At 55.5% G+C, this 13122-nt stretch overlaps 1 protein-coding gene across 2 annotated transcripts in view; it reads left to right on the top strand.

Moving 5' to 3' along the window:
• Positions 1-13122, top strand: part of SLC39A11 (solute carrier family 39 member 11) — a 267969-nt gene that overhangs the window by 63537 nt on the left and 191310 nt on the right. The gene's annotated exons all lie outside the window — the stretch shown is intronic.

The following is a 13122-nucleotide window of genomic DNA, read 5'->3' as shown; positions in this document are numbered from 1 at the left end:
GCTCTTTAAGGTCCTTTCCAACCCAAACCATTCCAGGATTCTGTGATTTTATTCCTGTCAGGGAATGTGAGCAGAACGTGGTGCTGTGCCCGAGGGTGGTGGTTGGGTCTCAGTGTGGGGTTGGACCTTGGCTGTTGGTGCTTCTCCTGCCTGTTTTGGAAAGGTGATGTAGGTTTAATGGAAGTTAAGATCGGGCTTAGGACGACCTAATGTCTGCTTTTGAGGTGTTTTCTGGGGGGGCTGAGCTGTCCTCAGGCTGGGACATCCCTCCCTGCTGTGGGACTGCGCTTCTCCTGCCCAGCTCCTCGCAAGGATACAAATATTGGAAAGTTCCACGGAGTGGAAATAACAGCTCTGGACAAAACTGCTGCAGGGACAGCAGAGGAGCAGGACCAGAGCAGGGGTGTGCCCAGGGAGGAGGAGGATGCCCCTGCACAGGGGCAGTGCCAGGGGTGGGTGTGTGTCCTGGCAGGGGAAGGTTCCTTCCAGATGGGAGCGGGGAGGCAGGAGCTGCTCCTGGCTGCCTTCCAGGCAGGAAGGTAAAGAGAAGGGCAGCCATGTCTTAAAAAAGCTGTTCTGCCTCCCCCTCCTCGCACGCTGAGCTGGGGGGAGGGGGCTCTGCCCGTCCTGTGTGGCTGATTTAACAGGAACCAGATGGGGATGGAGCTGCCGAGGGCAGGACGGGCGGGATTGGAGTGTCCCAGGGCTGCTCCAGGGGTGCAGAGCGGGCAGGGGGGCAGGCAGAGGTACAGGCAGGGGGCACACAGGGCTGTCTGGTGCTGGTCCACTCTGTCAGTGGCTTTCCCAAGGCTGGGTGTAGGAGGAGAGGGGCCGTGACGGGTCCCTGTTGCTGTCCGTGCTCTCTACGTCCTGTGTCGGGTGTTCTCCCTCTCTCCAAGTCCCTGTTGCGTCTTTTAGGGGATGAAGGCAGCACCAATGAGCCCCTCATTCCATGGGCTGGGATGCTGGGCAGCTCTGAGGTGGGGGCCAGGGCTGGCAGGGAGGGGATCCCATGCTGGCACCCAGGGACCTGCAGCTCTGCCCTCCGGCATCCCGGGCGGGAGCTCAGCCCTTGGCTGGAAGCACAAGGTTGGAGGGGGACGTGGGGTCCTTGGGCACCTCCTTTTCTCCCCCTTCCCCATCAGAGACTCTTCCTTTGAGAATCAGCACAAGGGGCTGGTTATCCCCCTCCCCATCCCACCCACCAGCAAGGGCTTGCCTGGCTGTGGTGACTGGGACTGGGGGGAGCAGGGTGGGATAACGGGGATGCAGGAGCCTGGTTCTGCTTCTTGCCCAACAAATCCCCCATGTGCTGTTTGCTTTCTGCAGGCAGCTCGTGGCCCTGCTGGGTGGGAGCACACAAAGGCCAAAGCCCTTTCCTTACGGAGCATTGCTGCTTCCTGTGGATTTGTTTCTGTCAGTGAGAAATTCAGCATAAGATGAATTTCCCTGGTGGGGATGGCAGGAATGCCCGAGTGTGCCTGTGTTGTGCTGCAGAGGGAACAGAAAACTGCCCTAAAATACCTGGGCCAGTGATTCTGCTTTTCACAGGAGAAGGATTTGGGAATGTCTTTGAGACACCCACTGCCCTGAGGAGGAGGATGGAGAGAGGTGGGGGGACATGGGGGTGGCAGTGACTGGGGTCATGTGTGGTGGGCAGTGCTGGACCTTGGCTGGCTAATTTGGAGAGGAAAAGGGAATCTGTTTCCCAATTAGCTTTGAACCATCTGGGTTTTCCCTGCCAGTCCCTCTCTGGCTGATCCGCTCCTCCACCAGGAATGGCAGTGATTCCAGCAGGTGGGATATTCCCTGCACCACTGGCTGGCAGCACAGGCAGCAGGAGATGCTCTGGCTGAGCTGTTTTCCAGCTGGGATGTGAAGGCTGTGCTCCAGGGATGCTCCTCCAGTGGCAGTATCTCCGTGTGCTGGTTCCCCCCTGGGGCCTCGGGGGCTGTGTGGGTGCAGCTCCATCCTGCAGCCTCCCTGTTATTTTAACATCACTTGTGTGTATAATTTTAAAAATCTGATAAAAGGCTGTTATTAAGGCTGGAAAATCAAGCCTGTAGCAACTGGGAAATGCTGGAGAGAGGATTTTCAGTGCACTTTTTGCTTGGATCTTTGGAAGCAGACGTTGCAATGGTGCTCTTTGCCTGGGTGCCCTCTCTTCTTCCCCACAGGGTCCTTGGGCACATTCCCTGTGCTCCTGGCATGGATGGGGAACAGCTGCTTCTCTGCTTCCTCCATCAAAGCCACAGATGGCTCAGGGCAGTGTGGGTCTGACTGTTGCAGTGAATAACTTGGCTGGGTGCAGGCAAAAAACACCTGCAAGTGCAACTCGAGCTGAAAAGTCAGGATAAAACACGGATGGACTTCCCTGCATTCTTCCCTCCCCAAAAGCACATTGAATTTTTATTTTCAAGGCCATCCCTGTTACAGGGGTGCAGAGCTCCTGTCCCTGTGGATGGCCAGGGAGGCAGAGGTGCCTGGGATGACCTGCAGCCCTGTTCCCATCCCAGTCCCATCCCGGGTGCTGCTCCTCTCCCAGCTGACACTAGGGGGTAACATCCATGTTCCTATCAGCCTCTTCCCACAGATCTGGGGCTGCTGCCTGGTCTCCCAGGGCTGGAGAGCAAACCCTGGAGCTAATGGGATTCCCAGATGTGGCTTTTTCCCTGGCAAAGCCCCAAGCAAGGGGCTGCTCTTCCCAAGGTGAGAGGAGGTTCAAATAAATGGAACCAATATCGAGTTAAATGCCATAAATTACTTGGAGCAGATGATATATGTGTATATATATATATATATATAAAGGACTGGAGGTTTGAAAAATAAAGTGAAGTGTTTTGTTAAGCCATGGGTGGTCTGGGCACTGGGTCCTCATCGGATCCCACGGATGCAGGTAATTTAGGGAGGTTAAATGTGGTGCAGGCGAATTTTTGGCAAAGCTCTGCCTTAGGATGAAGCCAAGTGTGTTTGAGGGGGTGTGGGGAGCTGGTTGGTACCTTTGGTTTAAAGCAGAGGGGTTTGGGGGGGGGTTGTTGACAGCTGGGAGCTGTTCTTGGGGTTCATGTGGATCCCCTTTAGCAGCTGCAGGGTGAGCTGGAGGCAGGGGAGCCCCTGGGGACCCCCCTGTGGGTGTCACCCCCTCAGCACCCTCTTTTCCTGGGCTAGGATCCTCCCAGAAAAGGTGGATCCGTACCTGGTGAGCTTTGCTCCCCTAAACTCTGGGGATGGGGCAGGGATGGATCCCCTCTCCCCTTCAGCACCCCCAAATCCCACCAGAGACTTTGCTGCACCCCCTTTTGCCAGCTGCAGGTGAGGTTTGATCCAGGGGCTGATCCTGGCTTGGTGTGGGGGCAAGGAAGGGGGAAAGTGGGGTTTGTGGGAATAATGTTTAACTTGGATTGCCCGGCTCGACCTGCTTTTGGTGCTGCTGGACCAGCACATGGTGGTTCTGGGTGTCCCACCCTCATTCCCCCTCATCCCACCTGCCCCACCATCTCCTCCAGGGAATCCCCTCCCTGGGGCAGCTGGGGAGGCAGGGGGGGAGTAGGGAAGGGATGGAAACAGAGATATGTCCCCCCCTCGATGATGCTGGGGATGTTTCCTCCACCACAGCACAATGGTTCCCATTCATCCGCCCTTTTGCTGGGAATGCTGGCCTTGTTTTGATCTGTTGTGCCCACAGATTGTTTCCTGTCCAGCTTTGGTAAAACAGACAGAAGAGAGGCTTCGAGTTGACAGGCAGACTTTGACTATGGCTTGGAAAATATTATTTCATGGGACAGCCTGTGCCTCCCACGCTGTGTCTCTCAGACTGGGAAAAAAAAAAAAAAAAGAGGGCTTGATTAATGTAGGGAGATTGAAACCAGGCAAAAATTTTATACTGTGTTTTCTTTGAATGAATGGAAATCATTGTGGTCTGGGAGACAGCAGAAGACACACTGGGTTTTTCTCTGGTTCACACACATGAGATCCCGTCTCTGGCTTATGAATAGATCCACAGTGGAGCTAATAAAGGGGAAGGATCAAAATGTGGGGTCCAATCCCAACCTCTTTATCAGATCACGGAAACACCTCACGGGGAAAGCCCACCTAGGGATGAGGTGAGGGGGATTTCCACCTCTCCCGGGATCCCAGACAAATGGGTGCAGAACAAAGCCCAGGACTGCCCCTGGTTACAAAACAAAGCTGCTTATTAAGCACCTTTTAATTAGCCTGGCCCGAAGGTGGATGTTTATTACTGGGAGTAATGGGTTTCCCCAGAGCTTTTCTCTGGGAAGGGTGGGGATGGTACCAGGGTGTGTTGTCACCACCTCTCTGGAGCACAGAGTTGGCTGGAAGGGTTTGAGCCACAAACCAGGATTGTTGTGTTTCTGATCATGGTGGAACCTCAGCAGAGATGGATGGAGAGGAGGAGAGGTGAGGTGAGGAGAGGAGAGATGAGGAGGCTCCTGCCAGCAGCGAAGGTGTCTTCCCACCAAGAACCTCCAGTACAGATGTCCCAGCCCCCTTTGCAAACGTGCTTTAAGAGGAGAAATGCAGGGGGTGGGAAAAAACAGGTGCTTTGAGCTTTCCTGAAATCCAGGAGCTAAAACTCAAGGCACATGAAGGGAAAGCTTGTCTGGAGTGGTGCAGCCCATGGTGGAGCCAGGCTGGCAGGAATCCCTCAGGGGGGACTCCCTCAGGCTCTGTGGCTCGTGCCCACATGCTGGAGGCTCCTTGGCCACGGTGGTCCCCCCAGGTTTGGTGACAACACTCACTCTTCTTCTCTTTCCTGTCTCTTGTCCAAGTCAGTTGGATTGAAAGCCCAAAGCAGCCCAGCTCCTGGGGCTGGGTGGGTGCTGCAGCCTGGATTTCTTGCCAGGTTGGAGGAGGAGGAGATCTCCCAAGTGAGCAGGGAGGTCTCCAGGGCCTGGCTGGGAGCCGGGCTCTTGGCTGCCAATCCCTCGCTGGCTCTTCGCCTTTACATCCCTGTATAAATAGTGTCCCCTCCTCTTCCCTCTCACTCCTTCCTCATCCCTTACTCCAGTGTCTAGACTGAGTTTTTGATTGATTTGGAATGCTTAGGAGAGACAGGTCTCCCAAACAACATCTGGCTTGGTGGAAAGTCTGTGTAATGGTTGTGTTCTCCTCCTGTGGCGATACAACCTGAAGGACAGGCAGTGCCAGGAGAAGCTCTTTGGCTTCTCACCTCTCTGGGGGGGCTTTGGGAGAACTGCCCAGCCCTTTCCCTGGGGGCTGTTGGACAAATGAATGGTTTGTGGATGAGCTGTGGCCGGGGGCTGCAATGGCCCAGCAGCCTGGGGTGGAAAATTTAGATGGGATTTTGGGAGGAAATTCTTCCCTGGGAGGGTGGGGAGCCCCTGGCACAGGTTGCCCAGAGAAGCTGTGGCTGCCCCTGGATCCCTGGAAGTGTCCAAGGCCAGGTTGGACGGGGCTTGGAGCAACCTGGGCTAGTGGAAGGTGTCCCTGCCCGTGGCAGGGGGGTGGAATGTGCCCACCCTTGACCTTGGTCCCCATTGCTGCAGGACGAGGTTCTCCAGAACCTCACCACGAAGGTCTCTCCTGCCCAGCTTTCATCTGCAAAGTGCACCTGCTTGCTTCCTGTTGACCTTAAAATAAAAGAAGGAGGGAAAGGCAGGAAAGCAGAACAAGCCAAAGCCACTCTCCCTGCTGATCTCACCCAGGTGGTGCCACAGAAGCTCTCCTTGAACCCCAGGTTGGCTGCACAGCCCCCGTGGCCTGGTCCTCTCCTGGTCCTCTCCTGCTCCTCTCCTGGTCCTCTCCTGTCCTCTCCTGGCAGCCTGGGTTAAAAATGAGCCCTTGGAGAGGGGAAGCAAATTGAATGAAGACATTGTGAGGGAACACGGGGCGATAATGGGCCCTTTTAGAGCTACAGCTGTTAGGAAATTGTTTGGTTCCAGGTTTTCAGGCTGCACAAAGGGGCTGCTCCGGTGCTTTCAGGCTCCCCCAGCGCGGTTTGACAGCAATGCCGCGGGAAGGGGAGAGGAGAAATCGTTTCAGGGCTTTTAATTTTGCTCTTGGCTAATGATTCCCAGCAGGATGCAAACGTGGGCACATGGGAATTGCGTGTGAGCCCCTCGATGCCACCCTGGCACAGTGAGCTGGGCTCGTGGGGGAGTGCTGAGCTCCATCACCACGTCCTGGAGCCACCTGAGAGAGGATGAGGGAAATCCATCCATATTTTTTCTGTATGTAGGGCTGGGCTTTGGCTCCCTGTGGGTCCTTTCCACCCTTTAACAGGAAGGAAGAACAAGGTCTTTATTAACCACACTCATCCTCCTTCCCTTACTTTGGTTTTCCCTGAGTGATGGGGCCGTGTTTGCTGGTGATCTGGAGGGCAAGGCGATAAATCCCTAAAAAAATACCCCTTAAACCATTTCCCCCACCCCAGCATGTTATTTACAGTGAGATTTCCATGGTATGTAAAATAATTTTCAGCGTGAAATGAAATTGCAGTTTGAAGATTCACTTAAAAAGCAGAGAATTGCCATTTTTGTATGAAACCATAAACATTAATTGGAAATTTTTATATATGGACCATAATCCCAGCCCTGCTTTTAGACCACCCAGCTCCTCTGTGTGTTTAATTGTTTTTAAGAAAATGTTTTAATAACCTTTATAAGGTTCTGTATCTCCCTTCAGCTCCAGCCCTGCCTGAGATCAATGCAGCCACATCGTTAAATCCTGCTTTATTTAGGGGTGTGCCTGTATGAATATGTAAAAATTGAAATTATTTGCAGGCTGACGCTGTTTAAAATAGAATTAACGAGGTCTCACATGAGGGTTGTCTTAAGGTATTTAAAAATAGGTGTGTGGGGTCTTAACTGAAACCTCCTGGTGATGGTTGGAGTTGGAAGGTGCTGCCTGTGGCTCAGTGGCTGCCAGGGAGGGATGTTCTTGGTTTCTGCTTGAAAATGGAGAAATTCCTGTCAGGAGCCAGCTCTGATGAGGTGTGAGAGCCACAGACTCTCCTCTTTATGGTCGTTGCTGTTCTCTTGTAGCAGTTTGGGGGGATTTACAGGGTTCCTCGGAGCTGGGGGTCTGCAGGGCTTGGGGTGGCACCTGATGGTGGTGGATCTGCTCCTGGGAAAGGAAACATGCTGGGAATAGCAGCAGTGATGGGGGTCCTGCAGCTCTTCATGCTGCCTTTTAATGCTGCCTTCCTCCCCTGGGGCTCCCCCACCCCTCTGCAGCCAGAGCTGGGTCCCACCAGAGCTGGGGGCCGAGTGTGGGTGGTGTCAGTGGGGTCTGGGAATATTTGGTCTTGTGTTGGTTCCTTTCCTTGGGCAGGAATTAACCCCAGGAAACACGATGGGCAGTGACATCTTCATCCATTTATGTCCCAGCCCTGGAAGTGTCCAAGGCCAGGTTGGATGGGGCTTGGAGCAACCTGGGCTAGTGGAAGGTGTCCCTGCCCATGGCAGGGGGTGGGATGAAATGAGCTTTATGATTTACAGTTATCTGTGAAATTTGAGCTGGCTAGACCATAACTGTGCAAACAGAAATGTGTCTGTGTGATGGATCCTGCTTCTTTGCTGCGTGCTGTGAGAGCAGGACAAGGGCAATTCCTCATGGCTTCCATCTCCTGCAAAGGAGGTTTTTCAGGAAGAGATTCCAGGGCTTGGTCCTGTCTCCTGCTTGTACCAGCCCTGCAGAGCCAGAGCCTGGTGAGACTCAGCCAATATTGGCCAGATTCTGTGCTCACAGGTCAGGTTCACACTCTTGTCCAGCCCAGGAGAAGGTGTCGAGGCTCCCTGAGCCTTTCCTGCTCCTCAGCGAGGTCAAAACATGGCAAAAGGAACGTGTGGAGCTCATGAAACGTGTCTTTGTGCTTCCCAGGTCGGGGGAGATGTGAACTTTTACCCTGTGCATGAGTCTGACTCATAAATCAAACAGTTACATAAATAACCAGGCAGATAAGAATAAAGATTTTAAAACTCCACAGGAATAAATAGTCCCCAGACAATGGGACCAGTCCGTGGGATGTGGAGGTGGATACATGTCTGCCCTCCCAGGGAATGACCTCCAGTTTCTGTCTCCCATTGTCCAGCACCGAGGTTTTGCTCTGGAAAGGGTGTCCAGACCTGTGTCCTCTCGGCTCAGCCAGAGGGGTTTGGTGTCTTCTCCCAGGAAACAAGTGACAGGACAGGGGAAACGGCCTTGAGTCGTGCCAGGGAAGGGTTAGGTGGGATATTAGGGAAAAAAAGTTTAGCTTGGATATTAGGGAAAAAAAGTTTAGGTTGGATATTAGGGAAAGCATCTCCATGGAAGGGCTGTCCAGTTGCCCAGGGCAGTGGGGGAGTCCCCATCCTGGGGGGGATTTAAAAACCGTGTGGATGTGGCACTTGGGGACAGGGGTGAGTGGTGGCTTTGACAGTGATGACCTTAAGATTCTTTTCCTCAAAACAGTTCCATGGTTCTGCATTCCTGATATAGCTTTCTCCTCCAAACCCTTTCTCCTCCAAAGCCATGGCTGTGGAAGGTGAGGAGGGCGGGGACCCGGTGCAGCCAGCCCTGGGTCCCTGGCACTGTGTTGTCTGGGGAGGATGATGGTGGAGGGAGCAGCTGAAGGGGGTGGTGATGGCCAGGGCAGAACCTGATCCACCCTTGGGCTGGAGAAGGACTCTCATCTTTGGGATCCAGCAGAAGAACACTGAGCTGAGCTTTGCTGGGGAGGGGAGATGGGTGGCAGCCCCATCCTGGACTGACCTGGCACTGCTGGTGGGATTTGTGTTGGGAAAGCTGGAGAATTCCGTGCTCTCCAGCTGAAGTTCACGTCCCGGTGCTGCAGTCGGGGGGGAGAGCAGGTTTTACGACTTTGAACTGAGCTCACGTGCCTTTGGGATAAATTAAGGGTAAAATTTCCTAAAATTGTAAATGTTTACAGCGTGTGGATCCAGAGCTGGGGGGGCAAGGCTGGCAGGGGGCCAGGCAGCAGATGTGACACAGAGCTGGAGGCACAGCTCCAGCCCAGGAGATTGGGTGGGAAGAGGAGGGAGAGAAGGGTGGGAAGAGGGATGGAAGTGGCTGCTGAGGAGCAGCACTGGAAGGGCCAAGTCTTGGGAGAGCAGGTGTTGTTCTGCTGGGATGTGCCACACACGGCTCCAGCTGAGACCCAACAGTCTTCATTTCTTCTCATGGAAGAAATTCTTCCCTGTGAGGAGGAAATTCTTCCCTGTGAGGGTGGGGAGGCCCTGGCACAGGTTGCCCAGAGAAGCTGTGGCTGCCCCTGGATCCCTGGAAGTGTCCAAGGCCAGGTTGGACAGGGCTTGGAGCAACCTGGGCTAGTGGAAGGTGTCCCTGCCCATGGCAGGGGGTGGAACAGGATGAGCTTTACCATCCCTTCCAACCCAAGGCATTCCATTCCCTATCTGGGAGGGGGGTGCCTGCTCCATCCCCTGCCCGGGATGTTCCTGCATTTCTGTGCCCCTCTGGGTAATGGGGCTGGTGGCTGCTCTTGAGAGGAGGAGGCACAGTAGGTTTATATCCTGGTGAGGTTTTTTTTTAATAGCTTGAAATGTTTGAGATGAAAAATGCTGTGTTACCACAAGGCAGATCCGCGGGAGCAACGTCCTCCCGCTGCTCCTGTGGGTTTGACCTTCGAAGCTTTGAGCACCACGGGCTCACCTGGAGCCCCCCGTGCCCAGGGGTGGGTCAGGCTGCTGCCCGGGGTGGGGATGTGGCCCGGGGGACATCGGGGGGGTGGCAGGGCCCTCTGCCCCCCCCGGCTCCCCCGCACTCCTCGCGTGAGAGCCTCCCGAGCCGGCGGCCGTGCCGAACAGGTAGGGCAGGTATGGGAAGCGCCGAGGGCCCCGCGGAGCTCCTTCCCATTCCCACCTGGAGCCCTGATCAAACACCTCGACGGGCGGCCCGAGTGGGAGCCATGATGTAATCTTGGGAACCCAAAACAATCGGCCCTTTCATGGCAAGACGATAACAATCAAAACAGTATGTAAGGGCCTGCCATGCAAGAATACACATGCACATTATACACTGGAGGGAATTGAAAGCCGGAGTGAAAAGGGGCTTGTTAAGAATATGTAGCCTGCTTTCATAATCAGTTTGTAAAAGAATAGGCCCTTGAAAACAAGGGTTTAGGCTTATAGAAGGCTTTCTGTGCCTTGACCTTGCAAATATGCAGAGATGCCAACTTTTTTTTGAAAGTGAACTTGGAGTCTCCCAGCGTGGTGCCATAGCAGTTGGCAGGCGAGCTGGGGGTAGGAGGTCCGGCCCCGGTGCGTTCCCGGGGGGACACGGAGTCTTTCCATCGAGCTGGTCCTCGCTGGAGCTCCACCAGGATGTCACAGGTTTACCTTTTCTTCCTTAAAACTGCGGCCCAGGGCCCTGCTGCAGGGGAGGCTCGGCCGGGGCCGGGGCAGAGCCATCGCAGCACTGCTGGCTCTCTGCAGAGCTCACGTGGGGGTGACACGTGTCCTGGTGGTGTTTCTGTCCCCAGATTGAGGAGGTTGTGTCAGCACCCCCATTTTACAGATGGGGAAGCTGAGGCAGAGCTGGGAAAGGTGATGTGTCCAGTGCATGTTGGCTCCCTGTCCTTGACACCTGAGTCCATTGTCCCCAAGGGAAGAGACACCCAAGTGACATTCCCGTGCTGGCCAGGGTGCTGGTGGCAGAGCCACTAACGGGACACGCGCATTCCCAGGCAGAGTCTGGTGTGGTTTCCTTTGGAATGTGCTTCCTTTGGACCAACTCATGTTTGTAGGTTGGGGATGAGCCACAGGTTGTCCTCCTTGTCCAGCTGGACACAGGTGACCCATCCACAGAATCCCAGAACCTTTAAGGTTGGAAAAGACCTCCAAAATCATGGAGTCCAATCTGTGCCCGATTCCCACCTTGTCCCCCAACCCAGAGCACTGAGTGCCCTGTCCTCGAACACCTCCAGGGATGGGGACTCCACCACCTCCCTGGGCAGAAATCCGACCAGATGGGATCTGCTTCTACCACCTCTCTCCCAGTTATCCCCCACCTTCTTCCCTTTAAAGACCCTAAACTTTCCATCCCAAGCATTGTCCCTCTGGCTGCGTTGGCTCATCCCCCCGTTTCCATCTCCTCCGTGTCCCCACCTCCCCGTGGGCACCCCGAGCTTGGGCTCCCCTGGGCCGGGCTGCTCCGGCTCTGTCTCGGTGCTGGTGTTTTACAATGTATTCCTTTGCAGTCGGGGGAAGCCTTCCAAGAATCCCCACCTATTTCCGTCATAAGGCGCCTTTGTTCCCCTCGCACACAATGCAGCTTTGATTCCGTCCCTTCCTGGCGCCCGCGTTGCCGTCAGCCCCATGCGGGAGAAGGTGTGAGTTGTGCACGGCTCGGCGGCCAAGAGGGACAGGAATGTCCCTTGGGATGGTTTTGTTCCAAAGGGAGTGCTCCTCTCCTTTGCCCCAGCACCCGGACCCCTCCCGGGACGCAAACAGAGGCGGCCCCCCAGGTTCCCCCCGCGCGGCGAAGCGAGGCCGAGCAAACAGCCGGGCTTAGGTGTTCCTGGCCTCGTGGTGTCACGGAGTGCTCCTCATCCTGATGGGATTAGTGTCCCTGGGAAGGGCTCAGAAGGCCCCAAAGTCCAAGCAATGTTCAGGCAGAGCTGTGGCGGGGAGGAAGCGTTGGATGGTCACAGGGGAGTGCGGTCTGGGTGAGCAGGAGACCATGGTGGGGACGTGGAGTGACTGGAGGCCAGGAGATGTCATGGGGATCTTCTCAGCCTGGTCCTTTCTGCCCCACAGACATCCCAAGAAACTCCTCGTGCAGGGACACTTGTGGGTGTCTGGGTCTCTGGTGGCCTTTGTCTCTGGCCACGTCCCACACTGAAGCTGCCCTGGCTGCCAGTGCCCATGCAGTGGGCATTTCCTGGGAAAACAGTTAAAATCCTGACCTGGGATGGGGCATTCATGGCTGCCTCCCTGATGAGGGCTGGGGGGCATGGGTGGCCTGGCCCCAGTGGGTCCCTGTTGGTGCTGAGCACACCAGAACCCGTTTGCCATGGGGTGTGAGTGCCGTGGCATGTGGCACAGTGGGCACTGCAGCCCCTGGCTTGCCGTGCCACCTGCAGCCCTGCTCCCATCCCCATCCCCATCCCTGGGCATCTGGCACTGATCTGGAGATGCCCCAGTCTGTAGGGCCGGGGCTGGTTCTTAGGGGAGCCCTGATGGGCTGTGCCAGGGGCATGTGGGAAGGAAAGGAGGAAAAGAGCAGGGACAAACCCACCTGGGACAAACCCACCTGATGGGCTTCTCCTGGATCTTCCCCCAGGTTCCATCCCCTTCCTCCTGCCCCTCGGGGCTGCTGCAGGGCCGGGGGTCAGCGTGGGGTTCCCTCCTCCCGGTGGGGGCGAGGGGGGGACTCTCCACCCTTCCCATACAGACCCCTCCATTCACACCTCCCTCTCCCACCCCATTAATTTGTTGTGGTCGGGGCCAGTAAAAGCTGCTTTGTGCGAAGGCGAGGGAAGGAGGAAAAAAAGCCCAGGGCACAGACAGCGGCCCCAGTGTTTTCCAACAGGGATGGTTTTCCCCCTCCGTCCTCCCTCTCTTTCCCTTGAATAATGTTTTTGATTGTAATAGCCTGTCCTGGTTAGGGAAACCCGCAGCCTCTCCCCCTTCCCCTCCCCTCTTCTGTAAACCCTGGTAGAAGTTTAAACAACCCAGAGAGATTTTTCTCACCAGTCTTATTTTACTAATAGGAAACAAGTGTTTGAGGCAGCAAAAGGGAGCTTGGAGCTGCTGGCAGAGGAAGGGCTGACCTCGGGGAGAGGCACTGGGCTCCTGCCTCGAGCTGTGGCTGGGGCAGGTCCCAGCCCAGCCCCTCACTGCTGCAGCTTTGAGCCCCCCAGGATGGTCCCTCTCTTGGTGTCCCCCCAGGACAGGCCATGGCCAGTGCCACCAACACACACCAGTGGAGACATGATGGAGAAAATCTGCCCATGGCAGGGGGTGGAACAAGATGGGCTTTAAGGCCCCTTCCGACCCAAACCATTCCATGATTCCATGACTGATGGACAGTCCAGCTCTCCCCTCCACCTGGTTTTTCACTTCCATGGAATCCTTACTTGTGTCTCTTTGTCCCTGTCTCCCAGCAGCCTTTCCCAGGCTG

The sequence above is a fragment of the Pseudopipra pipra genome, chromosome 19 (assembly GCF_036250125.1).
Source record: "Pseudopipra pipra isolate bDixPip1 chromosome 19, bDixPip1.hap1, whole genome shotgun sequence".
Taxonomy (NCBI): domain Eukaryota; kingdom Metazoa; phylum Chordata; class Aves; order Passeriformes; family Pipridae; genus Pseudopipra; species Pseudopipra pipra.
This window is presented reverse-complemented; position numbering and strand designations above follow the sequence as displayed.